Source organism: Vicia villosa, linkage group LG3, assembly GCF_029867415.1.
Source record: "Vicia villosa cultivar HV-30 ecotype Madison, WI linkage group LG3, Vvil1.0, whole genome shotgun sequence".
Classification (NCBI taxonomy): domain Eukaryota; kingdom Viridiplantae; phylum Streptophyta; class Magnoliopsida; order Fabales; family Fabaceae; genus Vicia; species Vicia villosa.
Window position 1 is genome coordinate 177,174,442 of NC_081182.1, and position 13,250 is coordinate 177,187,691.

Below are 13,250 nucleotides of genomic sequence, written 5' to 3' on the forward strand. Positions count from 1 at the left end.
TATTCAATGTCATATTCAGATAATAACATTTGCCATCGGGCAATCCTTCCTGTTAAGGCAGGCTTTTCAAAGACGTACTTGATCGGATCCATTTTGGAGATTAACCAAGTAGTATTGTTGATCATGTATTGGCGGAGACGTTTTGAAGCCCAAGCCAAAGCACAACATGTTTTTTCGAGCATGGAGTAACGAGACTCACAGTCTGTGAATTTCTTACTCAAGTAATAGATGGCATGCTCCTTCTTACCGGTTTCATCTTGCTGTCCAAGCATACAACCCATGGATTCTTCTAACACGGTAAGGTACATGATTAATGGTCTTCCTTCAACCGGAGGAATCAATATTGGTGGTTCTAACAGGTATTCCTTGATACTGTCAAACGCTTTCTGGCAATCTTCAGTCCATACAACCCCTTGATCTTTGCGGAGAAGCTTGAAAATTGGCCCACAAGTAGCAGTCATTTGAGAGATAAATCTGGAGATATAGTTCAATCGTCCGAGAAATCCTCTTGTTTTTCAATTTTTGGTGCAGGCATCTCTTGAATAGCTCTGACTTTGTCGGGATCTACTTCAATACCTCTTTGGCTGACAATGAACCCCAAAAGTTTTCCAGATCTAACCCCAAAAGTACATTTGTTAGGATTCAAGCGAAGCTGATATTTCCTTAATCGTTGAAACAACTTCAAAAGGTATTCAATATGTTCTTCTTCTGTGCTGGACTTGGCTATCATGTCGTCCACATAAACTTCTATTTCTTTATGCATCATGTCATGAAAGAGAGTAGTCATTGCCCTTTGGTAAGTTGCGCCTGCATTCTTTAATCCAAATGGCATTACTTTGTAGCAAAAGGTACCCCATGGGGTGATGAAAGATGTCTTCTCCATGTCTTCAGGAGCCATCTTGATCTGATTATAACCGGAGAACCCGTCCATGAAAGAAAAGACGTTGAACTTAGCAGTGTTATCAACCAGCATGTCGATATGTGGTAATGGAAAGTCATCTTTTGGACTGGCCTTATTCAAGTCACGGTAGTCAACACACATTCTGACCTTTCCATCTTTCTTCGGAACTGGCACTATGTTAGCCAACAATTGAGGATACTCAGAGGTGACAAGAAAACCTGCGTCGAGTTGCTTTTGAACTTCCACTTTGATCTTGTTAGCCATATCAGGGTGAGTCCTTCGCAATTTCTGCTTAACTGGCGGACATTCTGGCTTCAATGGCAAGTAATGCTGAACAATATTGGTATCCAACCCAGGCATGTCTTGGTAGGACCAGGCAAACACGTCAACATATTCTTTGAGAAGGTCTGTCAACTTACTCTTGATATCAGTATCAAGCAGCGATCCAATGGTCACTTCTTTTTTGTCTTCTTCAGAACCCAAGTTGATCTTTTCTAAAGGCTCTTTGTGAGGCAGAATGGCTCTTTCCTCGTGCTTAAGTAATCGAGAGATCTCGTCCGGGATCTCCTCTTCTTCCTCTTCTTCGGCTTCGAACACAGGAAACTCAAAGTTGGGAGAGGGCATAGGGTTATTGTATTCAATGGGTTTATCAATAGTAAATCTGCACATGTGATTTATATTTATTTCAGAAAATTTATGAATGCAGGAGTGTATGCAGATTTTTTTTTTTTTTTTTTTTTTTTTTTTTGAGAAAGTTTTTTTTTTTTTATTTTGGTTTTTTAGGATTACCATTTCCAGAAAAAGCAAAAATAAAACATATAATGTAGGGAATTCAAAATGACGCTTTATTTATGATTCATCTTTGAAACAAAGCCCTAAACACAAACTCATTTGTCTTGGGCAGGAAAAAGAGGGAAACTTTTAAAACAAAGCCCTATACACAAAGTTATTTGGGCGGAACATTTAAAAGCAAAGCCCTATAAAACATCTCTCTGCTTTGGGCAAGGCAGGAGGTCAAAATAACAGCGAGGTGATTACTTTGAGCGGCGAACAACGTTCGGAACGTCGACAGCTTTCCAGTAGCAACGAACTCCTCTGTGTATTATGTATTCAGGAAAATTCTCCTCAGAGTTATCTCCAGCATTGACATTGACCGCTGGTCGAGCAGGATTTGAAGGTCCTGGTTTGTCAACCTTGTTCTTTGTAGAGTTGAAACGGTCTTCTTCTACTTCTTGAAGAGCATAAGATGAGTCACAATCTTCAGAATTTTCAGGATGTATTTCCCAGTCCTCAGGATGAAGAGACTCATTGTCAGCGACACTTTCCGAGTCAGTTGCGGGACCATCTTCCCCTTCATCTTCAAAAATGGCATTTATGTGATAATAACCACCTTCAGGATTATAAACCTTGGCAGATGCATTAGATCCGAAATCTTTAGTAATTTCAGGCTGCTGAGAAAATTGACAGGGCTGATAAGTCTCTTCTGGTTGACTGTTATATTCAAAGGAATCTCCCCATCCAGTTGGTTGGATATCTTCCATGGAAATCTTTGAACTTTCAGGCGCAGTATATTTCACCATATAATCAAATTTTCCACTTGGTTGTCCCAAGGTGTCCCAGATTTCTGCAGGAATAAGCTCAGTTTCCTTGCCATTGGATTTCTGTGACGGAGGATATGGTTCTTCCTGAGATATGTATCCCGCATCATTGAGATAACATTTCCATTCTTCTTCAGGATCAGGTAGACCTTCTTCGATACATTCTTCGATAAGGACATTAACCTCTTGAGGAATTGGGTTAAGGAATCCTCCACTAATGAATGTTTCTTTGATCGGTCGAAGGGTTTCATCTTTCTTGGTGCAGTTTGAGAATGTTGGTGAACATCCGAGACCTGCTCTAGTTTCATTCTTGGTCGGGATCACAACTTGCCCCCAGCCAGTGGTAGTTCCATCTTTCACTACTTTTACCGCCTCTTTGTAAGAAGAGATTGATGCTTTCTTTTTGGAAGATTCGTCTTCTAAAGAGAGACCTTGGAACGGCGTTCCTTCCACATCATCAGCACTTATGAAAGAGAAATTGGATAAATGACTCACCATCAAGGCTTGTTCTCCACTTATCGTTACCAATTTTCCATTTGTTACAAATTTTAACTTTTGATGGAGCGTAGAAGTTACTGCCCCTGCTTCATGGATCCATGGTCGTCCTAACAGACAGCTATAAGCAGCTTGAATGTCCATGACCTGGAAAGTGATTTGAAATGTATGTGGACCAATTGTCATGGGAAGGTTGACTTCGCCGATAACAGATTTTCGCGATCCATCAAATGCTTTGACAACTACACCACTGAATTTCATAGGCATTCCTTGGTAAGACAAGCGAGCAAGAGTCGTTTTTGGCATCACATTCAAGGAAGATCCGGTGTCTACCAACACATTAGACAAAGAATCTGACTGACAATTCATAGAAATGTGCAAAGCAAGATTGTGATTTTTACCCTCCTCGGGGAGTTCTTCATCACAGAAGCTTAAATTGTTACAAGCTGTTATGTTAGCTATTATCCCATCAAAGTGATCAACAGTCACATCATGATCTACAAAAGCTTGATCCAAGACCATCATCAGGGCTTCCCTGTGGGCTTCTGAGTTTAACAGCAATGAAAGTATTGAGATTTTTGAAGGAGTCTGCATAAGCTGATCCACAATCTTGTATTCACTTCTTTTGATAAGTTTCAAAATTTCATCAAAGTCAGGATTGACATTGGTTCCACTGGATTGACCAACATCAGTGTTTGTATTACTAATAGGAGTCTCCACAGGATTCCCCACTGGTGTATTCACAGGATTTTGTCCGGTAGCAGGAGTACTAGGCTGCTTTGAAGGTAGTGGAGTATACACACGTCCACTTCTTGTTACACGACTTACATCAGCAATGTTTACAACGGATGAGAGAGTAGGTAAAGGAACTTCTTGTCCATTCTTTATCATTGTGGCATTGTAATTGTATGGAACTGCCTTGTCAGAGTCATAAGGAACAGGTCCAGGTAGACAAATGATCAAAGGAGCAACAGGAACCTTCGGCTTGTTGTAAGTAACTTCCACGCGCTCAGGCATGTTGAAATGAGGAACGATGATGTTAACTGTAGGCATTTCCGAGTTGATATCTGAGACTAAAAGCTCATGCGGATAACATCCTATCATGTTAACTTCATTTTCATCCCTATTTCTGTAGATCTCAATAGTACCATTATCTAGCAAAACTTGGAGATCTCTTCTCACAATCGAACACCCGTGAGGATCCACACAACATATTCTACAGGAACCGTATTGATGCTGGCGAAAATTCGGCCCCCGACAAAGAGTAGCGTGCATTTGTACCAAATCTGCTCTTGAGAAGTTGATATTATAGACTCGGTATTGGCCAGGACATCCATACACCATGTTTACAACATGTCCTCCATGATTGGGCAGCGGATTTGCTTGCACATTAGGATTCAAATTTCTGAAAGAGAGGAGATTAGATCTAACCAACCTCTGAACTTCATATTTCAAAGCTATGCAATGCTCAAGGTCATGGCCAGGTGCTCCTTGATGATAAGGGCATGAGACCTCAGCTTTGTACCACCATGGGAGTTTCTCAGGTACTGGTGGTGGTGCTCTAGTTTGAACGAGACCTTTTTCAATCAAAGCAGGGTATAACTCTGTGTAGGTCATTGGAATTGGATCAAACTGTGGAGCTCTTTGCACACGATTCTGATTGTTGTTAAGTTGTTGAGCCTGTTGTCGAGGCTGTTGTTGAAATTGCGGGGTAAATCCCGGATTCGGTGCTGTATTAACGGCTGGTGCAATAGCGGCAACCTGTCGTTGACGATTGACGTTTCCTCTTGGCTTCCCTTGGGATACCATGTCAACACTTTGTTCTTTCTTCTTTGGGAAACCACTTCCGAACTTTTTGGTTCCACTTGAAGATCCACCTTCTTTAGTCAGACGTCCGGTTCGGACTCCTTCTTCTAGACGCATCCCCATGTTTACCATTTCGGTGAAATCACTTGGAGCACTAGCAATCATGCGTTCATAATAAAACGGACTGAGAGTATTCAAAAAGATCTTTGTCATCTCTTTTTCTTTTAACGGTGGATTAATCTGAGCAGCAGTTTCTCTCCATCGTTGGGCATACTCTTTGAAAGCTTCATGGTCTTTCTGAGCCATGGATCGAAGCTGATCTCTGTCTGGAGCCATATCCGAGTTATACTTGTATTGTCGGACAAAGGCCTCACCTAGATCATTGAAAGTCCGAATATCGGTGCTATCCAAGCCTGTGTACCACTTCAGTGCGGCACCAGTCAAACTATCTTGAAAGTAATGGATAAGCAACTGATGATTATCTGCATAAGTTGACATCTTTCTGGCATACATCACAAGATGACTTTGTGGACAAGAACTACCTTTGTACTTTTCAAAGTCAGGGACCTTGAATTTAGCAGGTATTTGTACACTGGGAACCAAACATAGCTCCTGGGCATTCTTTCCAAACAAATCTTTTCCACGAATAGCCTTGACTTCCAATTGAATCTTGTTAAACTGTTCTTGGAGATCTCCCACAAGACTTCGCTGATTTGTGCTATCACCCTGATCATGATAAATCTCATTGTCTCCGTAAGGAACAGTGTGAACCATAGGAGTCGGAACCGTCATAGTGGGTTGAGAAAGTGCCATAGTGACTTGAGAAAAAGTTACCCCCTGATTTGGAGTGAACTGTGAACTTTGTGCAGCAGGCGCTTCAGTTGTGGATGTTTGAACCCCAGAGAAATTATGGCGGAATCCTGTACCAAAACTGAAAGGCGGGCCCCAACCTTCTGGCATGGAGAAAGATGGAATACCGAATGCAACTGTAGAAACCGGAGTAGTGACTTCAGATGTTACCGTCGTTTGGCTGTTAGGTGGCGGCGGCTGATTCTGTGCGGCCATTAAGGAGTCAACCAGAGTAGTGAGACTTTCCAACTTTTCCTGAAGGGTGGTCACTGTACCACGAAGCTCAATATTCTCTTGTTCAGAGTGTTCCATTACCCTCCTTCTGCTTGAACGAGTATTGTATCTGTGATCTGATTGCGAGCGCGGTCGAGAAACTTTGAGACGCGACAGCTTGACGATCTATTGGAGAAAGATCCAAAAGATGAGACTCTATACAACAGACTCGATATGCAGAATGATGTATGCAAAAAGAAATTTATGATTTTTTCCAAATATTTTAAAGATTATTTCCTTGCAAACATTTGAACGCAAACAAATCTTTTATTCATTCATTCATTTTTTTTTTATTATTTTTTTTTATTGCAATAATGGGAAATGTTACAACATTGGAGCGTAGCTCCTTACAAAAGCAAAAAAATAAAAAAGCTAAACAAATCCTAAACATCTTCATCAGACGAAGAACCAAATGCATTGTGCAGCTTGAGTTTCATGATTTCTTTCCCATAGTGAGCTTTCAATTCGGCCTTTTCAATCTTCAGCTTGTCAACAATATTCTTCCAATCATCAGGAGTCGGAGCGTTGCTTGTTGAGCCTTCAGGATTTTTCTTGCTTTCTCTGATATACCTCTTGATTGCAGCGTCTTTCTGACGAATCTTCTCATCTCTACTCATGAGCCATCCATCTTGATAATAGAGAGTTTCTTCGTGATCTTTCACTCTTTTCTTCAACTTTCTATTTTCCACCTCAGTGCTACGAAACTTTTCTTCCCAAGCATCTTTTTCTGTCCTCATCTTAGCCAAAGTGCGTTGGTATTCCTCCATAGCCGGAATGTTGGATCGTTGAGACACTGCAGGAAACATGGGTTTTTCATAAGCATAAGGCATTTGGAACTCTTTTGCTCTTTTCTTTACCCAGCAGGTGTAGGCGTCCATGGCAATGCAATTTCTTTCCTCACCTTTTTCTTTCCATCGGACGTCGTACCAAGCTCTCATCATTCTTGCTTTCAACTTTTTAGGATTATCCCCTTCTCGGTAAAAGTATCCTTCCACTGAGGGACCAACAGGTTTAACTGAATTTGCATACCCGAGTTGTCGTCGGGCTAGGACCGGATTATAGTTAATTCCTCCTTGTGTACCAATGAGGGGTACGTTGGCGAACTCTCCACAACTTTCAATGGTTTCTGTACCACAACGAGCCAAGGTATACCAACGAATGTCATTATTAGTAAGAGACATAAGTCTTCGAGGCCAACGCAAACCTTCTCGGTTTTCCGTGAAAATAGGAGACTCAGGTAAGTGTGAAACAATCCATTTGAACAACAAAGGTGCACAACATACAATGATTCCACCGCCTTGGCGATTCCTATGATGGACAGAGAAATACATGTCACCAAGCAAAGTCGGAACAGGATTTCCAATCAGAAAGATCTTTATAGCATTGATATCAACAAAGTTGTCGACATTGGGAAACAGAACCAACCCATAGATGAGCAAGGCCAGTACAGCTTCAAAAGCTATCATGCTACCAGTTTCGATGAAATCAAAGGCTTTCTTTATTAGGAAGTGTGAGGTTAAACCCGGGAGGTTTCCTTTGGTAGTCCAATTACTCTCTACTTCAGACTTTTTCAAATGGGTACTTGCTGCAATGACGTGTGACTTAGGAATGGCTTCCAAACCATTGAAGGGTATTTTGTCAGACACAGGAATACCTAAAAGATTGGCGTATTCTTCCAAGGTCGGTACCAACTGGTAGTCTGGAAAGGTGAAACACCGGTAGGCGGGATCATAGAACTGAACCAGAGTTTTGAGAAGTCCTTCATCAACATGAGTGTTCAAAATAGGCAAAAGCTTTCCATAACTTTTCCTAAAATTAGAAGGATCTTGTACAGAAGATGCTAACTCTATCAGTCTTTCTATATCAGGCGTTTTGAAACCGTACTTTTTGGTATACCTTTTTTCCATAACTTAATCCTATAATGTTTGCAAAGAAAATTCTCTAAATTTTTTGGAAAAATCATGTTTTTATGGAAAAAGATGGGTTTTCTAATGGATGTATGAATGCATGGATGCATGGATGCCACATATTCAAACATGGTAAAGCAAACATGGTAGTTCAAACATGGTAACACTAACATGGTACTACAAACATGGTACACAAACATGGTAACGCATAAGTTCAACGGTCCAGCGTCACGAGCATGAGGTCAGAGAACCAAAAATGGGATAGATCTAGTTAATCACCTGCATGACATGTTCTACTGATACGTCAGAGTCTACATTTTTCTTTCGGATATTACCGGCCTTCCACAATTAAACTCATGAGCCAGTAATATTCTCAAGAAAAACTCGTCTGAGTGTGGTTCTCCGCATGACAACTAATTCAAGTCTTCACCTGAATAGTTTCTGCACCACAACCTAATAAGGCCAGGATGGGTTGGGGTTCTACGGTCTCTCAGCTTCTACAGTTCAATGAAAGTAATAATGTCTTCGCTACGAAACATGCTAAACATATATTACCAACAAGGAACCTCCACTGAGCGGAAGGATTCTCACGTGCGCCTGCACATGACTATACCCTCCACCTAATTTCTTACGTGTACTTAATCCGGGTTAGGATTTGTCCATAATGTGTCACTTGTAACAGAACCACGCAAGTAACAGAACCAGAACCACACATATAACAAAAAAATGAAATGAAAAATAAAGCAAATAGAAATAACCCTTCCTTTGGAAACAATAAAAAGATGTCTCCCCAGTGAAGTCGCCATTTTTCTGTCGCGGGCGAAAAATCGTTTTTGTTCCTCTTTTTCATGGATGAGACACCTGATGCCTTCTTTGGGCTCGAGTGCTCAAAAAAATGATTTTTCTTTTGTACGGACCAAACTTTTTATTGTTTCCAAAATAGGAAAAGGAAAAAAGCTGCAATAACCTAAAAAGTGGGGGAGAGATTCCGGGTAAGAGGGTTGGTTATACGAAGGGAAGGTATTAGCACCCAACGTATCTATAGTACTCTATAGGTTTCTTTGCTTTGTTTTTCATTCCATGTTATTGAGAGGTTCTTGTGAAATAGGTGGGACCTAAGGTGTTTGTTTGATTATGCTCGCAAAGATCATCGCGATCCTCTGCATACATATCCCTTAGAGGGAATCAGAGCATCTGTAGCTCGGGGTCTACGGGTGCTAAGGTTTGAATGGTTTTTTTTGTTTTGTTTTGCTCGCCAAGGATCGACCTTGTGCCTACGTATTCTCAAAGGGATGTTGAGAAAGTCAGAGCAATCGTAGTTCCCACTTATGCTAGTGGAAGCAAAGGAAAATAGACAAATATCGTCTAAATGCTAGATGTATCTAATCTATATCATCACATACATCTGTTTGATTTTGTTTGAAAATCTTTTCATTATAAGCCCGGGGCCATGCCACTTAGGGTGCTTAGAATGATAAAGATGTTTTTGTTTGTTTAACCAGCCTTGTGGCAAAAGTTTCAATGAAGTCAGCCTTGTGACAAAAACTTTGATTAATCAGCCAGCCTTGTGGCAAAAGTTTCAATGAAGTCAGCCTTGTGACAAAAACTTTGATTAATCATCCAATACGGTGGTAAAACAGTTTGATTGATTAGCCAGCCTTGTGGCAAAAAGTTTGATTGATTGATTGTTTGTGATGATATAGAAGAGATACTCCTAGCATAGAGATGAAAAATGTCTAATCTCCTAGGGTATTTGTGTTTGGATATTGGGGGATGCTTATAAGAAGCCCGTGGGTCCTTGTACGAAGCCCAAGAGGAGGCTATCCGAGGGTCCTTGCATTGTAAGCCCAAGAGGAGGCTATGGGAGGGACAATCCAGGGTCCTTGCATTGTAAGCCCAAGAGGAGGCTATGGGAGGGTCACTCGTTTGTACAAAGCCCAAGGGGAGGCATGGTATAGTTGGTTTGAGCTCTTAGAGCGATTTCACCGGGAAACCATACTCTATGTCCTAACCTAAACTAGTGGAGATTCTTTGCACGAAGCCCAATAGGAGGCTATGGGGAACCTAGTGTTGTACTAAGTTGAACAAGCATATAACACAATCACAAGTATGAACAAGTATGAACAAACATGAACAAGTACATGAACAGATATGAACAGTTATACATATATGACAAAGTGTGTATATATAATGGATTTTATGAAGGAAATATACCTGTAAGCATGATCCATTTGTATACACAGGGCTCGGGACTCATACTCGGGGAGAGGTCCACTTGAGTTTATTCACAGCTATGTAAACAGGTATTTACAAGGGCTCGGGACTTATACCTACATGGAGGCCCATGGTATTTTTGGGAAGATTTAAAGAAACCTTCATTTTTGGTTTGTCATTCAAAGTTAAAAAAAATCAAACTGATCGAGGTATGTACAAAAAAGTGTATGTACAAAAAGGCGTACAATGAAATACCTAATTTCATGTACTGGAATGGGTATGTACAAAAGGGCTTGGGACTTATACCTACATGGAGGCCCATGGTATTTTTGAAAAGCTTTGAAATTGTTTTGTTAACAGACGCGTCGTTTGAAAAACGGTTTGAAAGTTTGTTTTGAAAGAGTTTTCTGTACAAAGAAAAAAACTGTATGAAAGAAAAAAAAAGAGTGGGTCTTATACTCTCTAATATTCGAGAGGCCCCTGTTTTATTTTCATAAAACAGGGTGGATGGTTTTGAAAAAAGATGTGAGATTTATTGTTTTAAAAACTGTTTGGAAGTAATTTGGAAAAAGTTTTCTGTTTAAAAAAAACTGTACAAAGAAAAAGAAAAGGGACTTATACTCTCTAATATTCGAGAGGCCCCACTGTTTTGAAAAACAATGAGTTGCAAGATTTGAAAGTGAATTGATTACTGTTGTGAAAACAGTTGATTGAGTTTTAGGCTTACCTCGAAGAATGAGAAAATTGGATTTCTGAGTTTGAGGTGTTACCTTGATCTTCAAATGTTAGGCATCCAACCAGCAGAAAAGAACGTCAGATAAGTTCACAGCTTACAGCATTCTCTGATCATCCAGTAATTGTTTATGGAATTCTACAGCAAATGGAAAACCAAACAAAACAGACAAAACAGAGAACAACAGAGAAATAATCTCGAAGTCTCGGATGAAGTTAGAAAATTTAAGTAATATATGCAACAGTAATCAAATAGAAATTTAAATGATTATCTACACAAAATTATATGAAAATATTAAATTCAAAAGAAATTAATCTAAGAAAATATATCTTTTTTTTTTTGTGATTTTTCATGGAGTAAGAAAATTATTAGAAACATAAATATAAGTATGTATCAAATATATTTTTTTGGAGTTTTTAATAAGAATTAAAAAAACACACTTATAAACATATGAAAATATCAAAAGAAACTTTTAATCTTCAAAAAAAACATATTTTTGTTATTTTTAATAAGGATTATAAAAGACAATTAAAATCCTATATTTTAAATAAAATACTAAATACTTTTTTATGAAAAAAAGTTTCTAAAGGAAATAGTTAGAAGAAATTAATAATTGGGCTGAGGGGGATATGAAATCCGTTTGGGGGGTGCAGGCCCAATATGTTAACTTAAGCTGAATGCAACAAATAAAAATAAAAAAAAATAAAAAAAAAATAAAGAGAAGTGGGTCGGACCGGGTCGGGTCAGGAATGACCCGGATCCACCTATGTTACTACACATCTGGGTTGGAGAAACCCTAAGATCAACAAAAGAGGCAGAGCGCTTCTTTGCTCTTCTCTCACGATCTTTCTGGAAAAAAAAGAAAAAGGAAAACAAATGGAACAACTACAAAGTCCCTCTTCTCTTCCGATCGTTCTCGTCACCCTCTCAATCGCATCTCTTTCTCGCTCTCGTTGAGGTCTCTCTCTTCACGAACAACTCTCTCTCGTTTTCACTTTCGGTGAACAAAAACAACAACCGCGGCACTTTGATTTTCCGGCGGCCATGGAATAAGAACAAAAGTCCGGGTATGCTTCAAATTCGCGTTCTTTTGTTTTTCTTTGATGACAACTCAGTGATAACTTCTCTCTTTCTGCTTACGAACAACAACAGCTTTTGCTGGGTTCTTGCTCTCTCTCGGATTCACGGTCTCTCTCGCGGTGAAACGAAGTCAGCAGCAAAAACCTCTCTCGGTTTCTTGCTCAACTCGTGGTAACAACAATAAAACGAAACTCTTTTTCTTTTTCTGTGAACGAAAAAAAAATAACTGTGTTTGCTCTCTCTTGATTTCAGCAACAACAACAGCTTCCAGCTGCCATGGAGACGCTAAAAGCTCACACAACTACAAGGATGAGCAAATTCTGAATCGATTTTACCAAACTCATGGACATGGGCGAAAGCGCAGAATAAGTTTCTTTTTTTTGGTTGCTTCGGATTTAACCGTTATTATGTTATATGTGATATAGCATACAAATTATATTCTGTATCCTTATTACAGCAACAATTAGCAGTGATATAAGAGTGGAAGTAGAAAGGATTTACCTGCGGCAAGGAGGTGTTTGCCGGTTAATTGCTGAGGTACGTCTTTAATCCTTATGCTTCTGTTTATGAATCCTGGCTGCAAGTTGTTATTGTTAGTTTGCTGAATTTTTGAATTTGAATTGTTGAAGAACAACTTTGGATTTTTGCTATTAACAACTTCTAAAATTGTTAATTGTAACAACTTTGAATTGTTGTTAACAACTTTCTTTTGAAATTGTTGTTGTAGGCTCTTTGATGAAGGTGATGCCACAACACCTCTTTGGATTGTTTCAAGACTTGAAGATGGAATTCAAGTTGGAATTCTCCACCAAGGTATGAACAACTTCTTCACTCCTTTTCAAACTATGGGACTAAGAAACTTGAAAATTATGAGAGAAGTGAGAAAGCAAATAGTTAAGGTTGCTTTGGTGTGTTTTTCTTCAATGAGAGAACTTCCTATTTATAGGCAAAGTTAAGGGCATGTTTGGATGATAATAAACTTGATATCCAAGTTTCAATCATTGCAAGAATATTCTTTGAGATATTTCTTATGACATGATCTATGCAAGTGGACATGAAATATCTCTTTGATTTCTCTTTTTTTTTGTCTTGAATTATTCTTTTTTTTGAATTATTTCTTTTGTTGGATTTTTGCTAATCCCACCCCTTTTTGTTTTCTTTTTCATGTCACATGAGAATTCTTGAAGAAAGAATGAAGAATCTTGAACTTGAAGAATGAAGACTTTGAAGATTGAAGAATTCAAGAATGTCTTTGAAGTTTTATTTTTCTTTTCCTTGTAATTCCAACTTTGTATGAATGAAACTTTGTATTCTTGCAAATGAATGGAATTTTGTAATTCTTGAATTTTGGATAAAGTCCACTTGTAAATCATTTGAAATTTAGAATTTTGTTC

General features: G+C 39.1%; 1 long non-coding RNA gene across 1 annotated transcript; it reads left to right on the forward strand.

Annotated features, from left to right (window-relative positions):
* The first annotated feature begins 11,597 nt into the window (after positions 1 to 11,597).
* On the forward strand, positions 11,598 to 13,035 carry LOC131656951 (uncharacterized). Its single transcript, XR_009300393.1, has 4 exons — positions 11,598 to 11,843; positions 11,929 to 12,027; positions 12,109 to 12,393; positions 12,584 to 13,035. It is a non-coding gene; the product is annotated as an uncharacterized LOC131656951 (long non-coding RNA).
* The last annotated feature ends 215 nt before the right edge of the window (positions 13,036 to 13,250 follow it).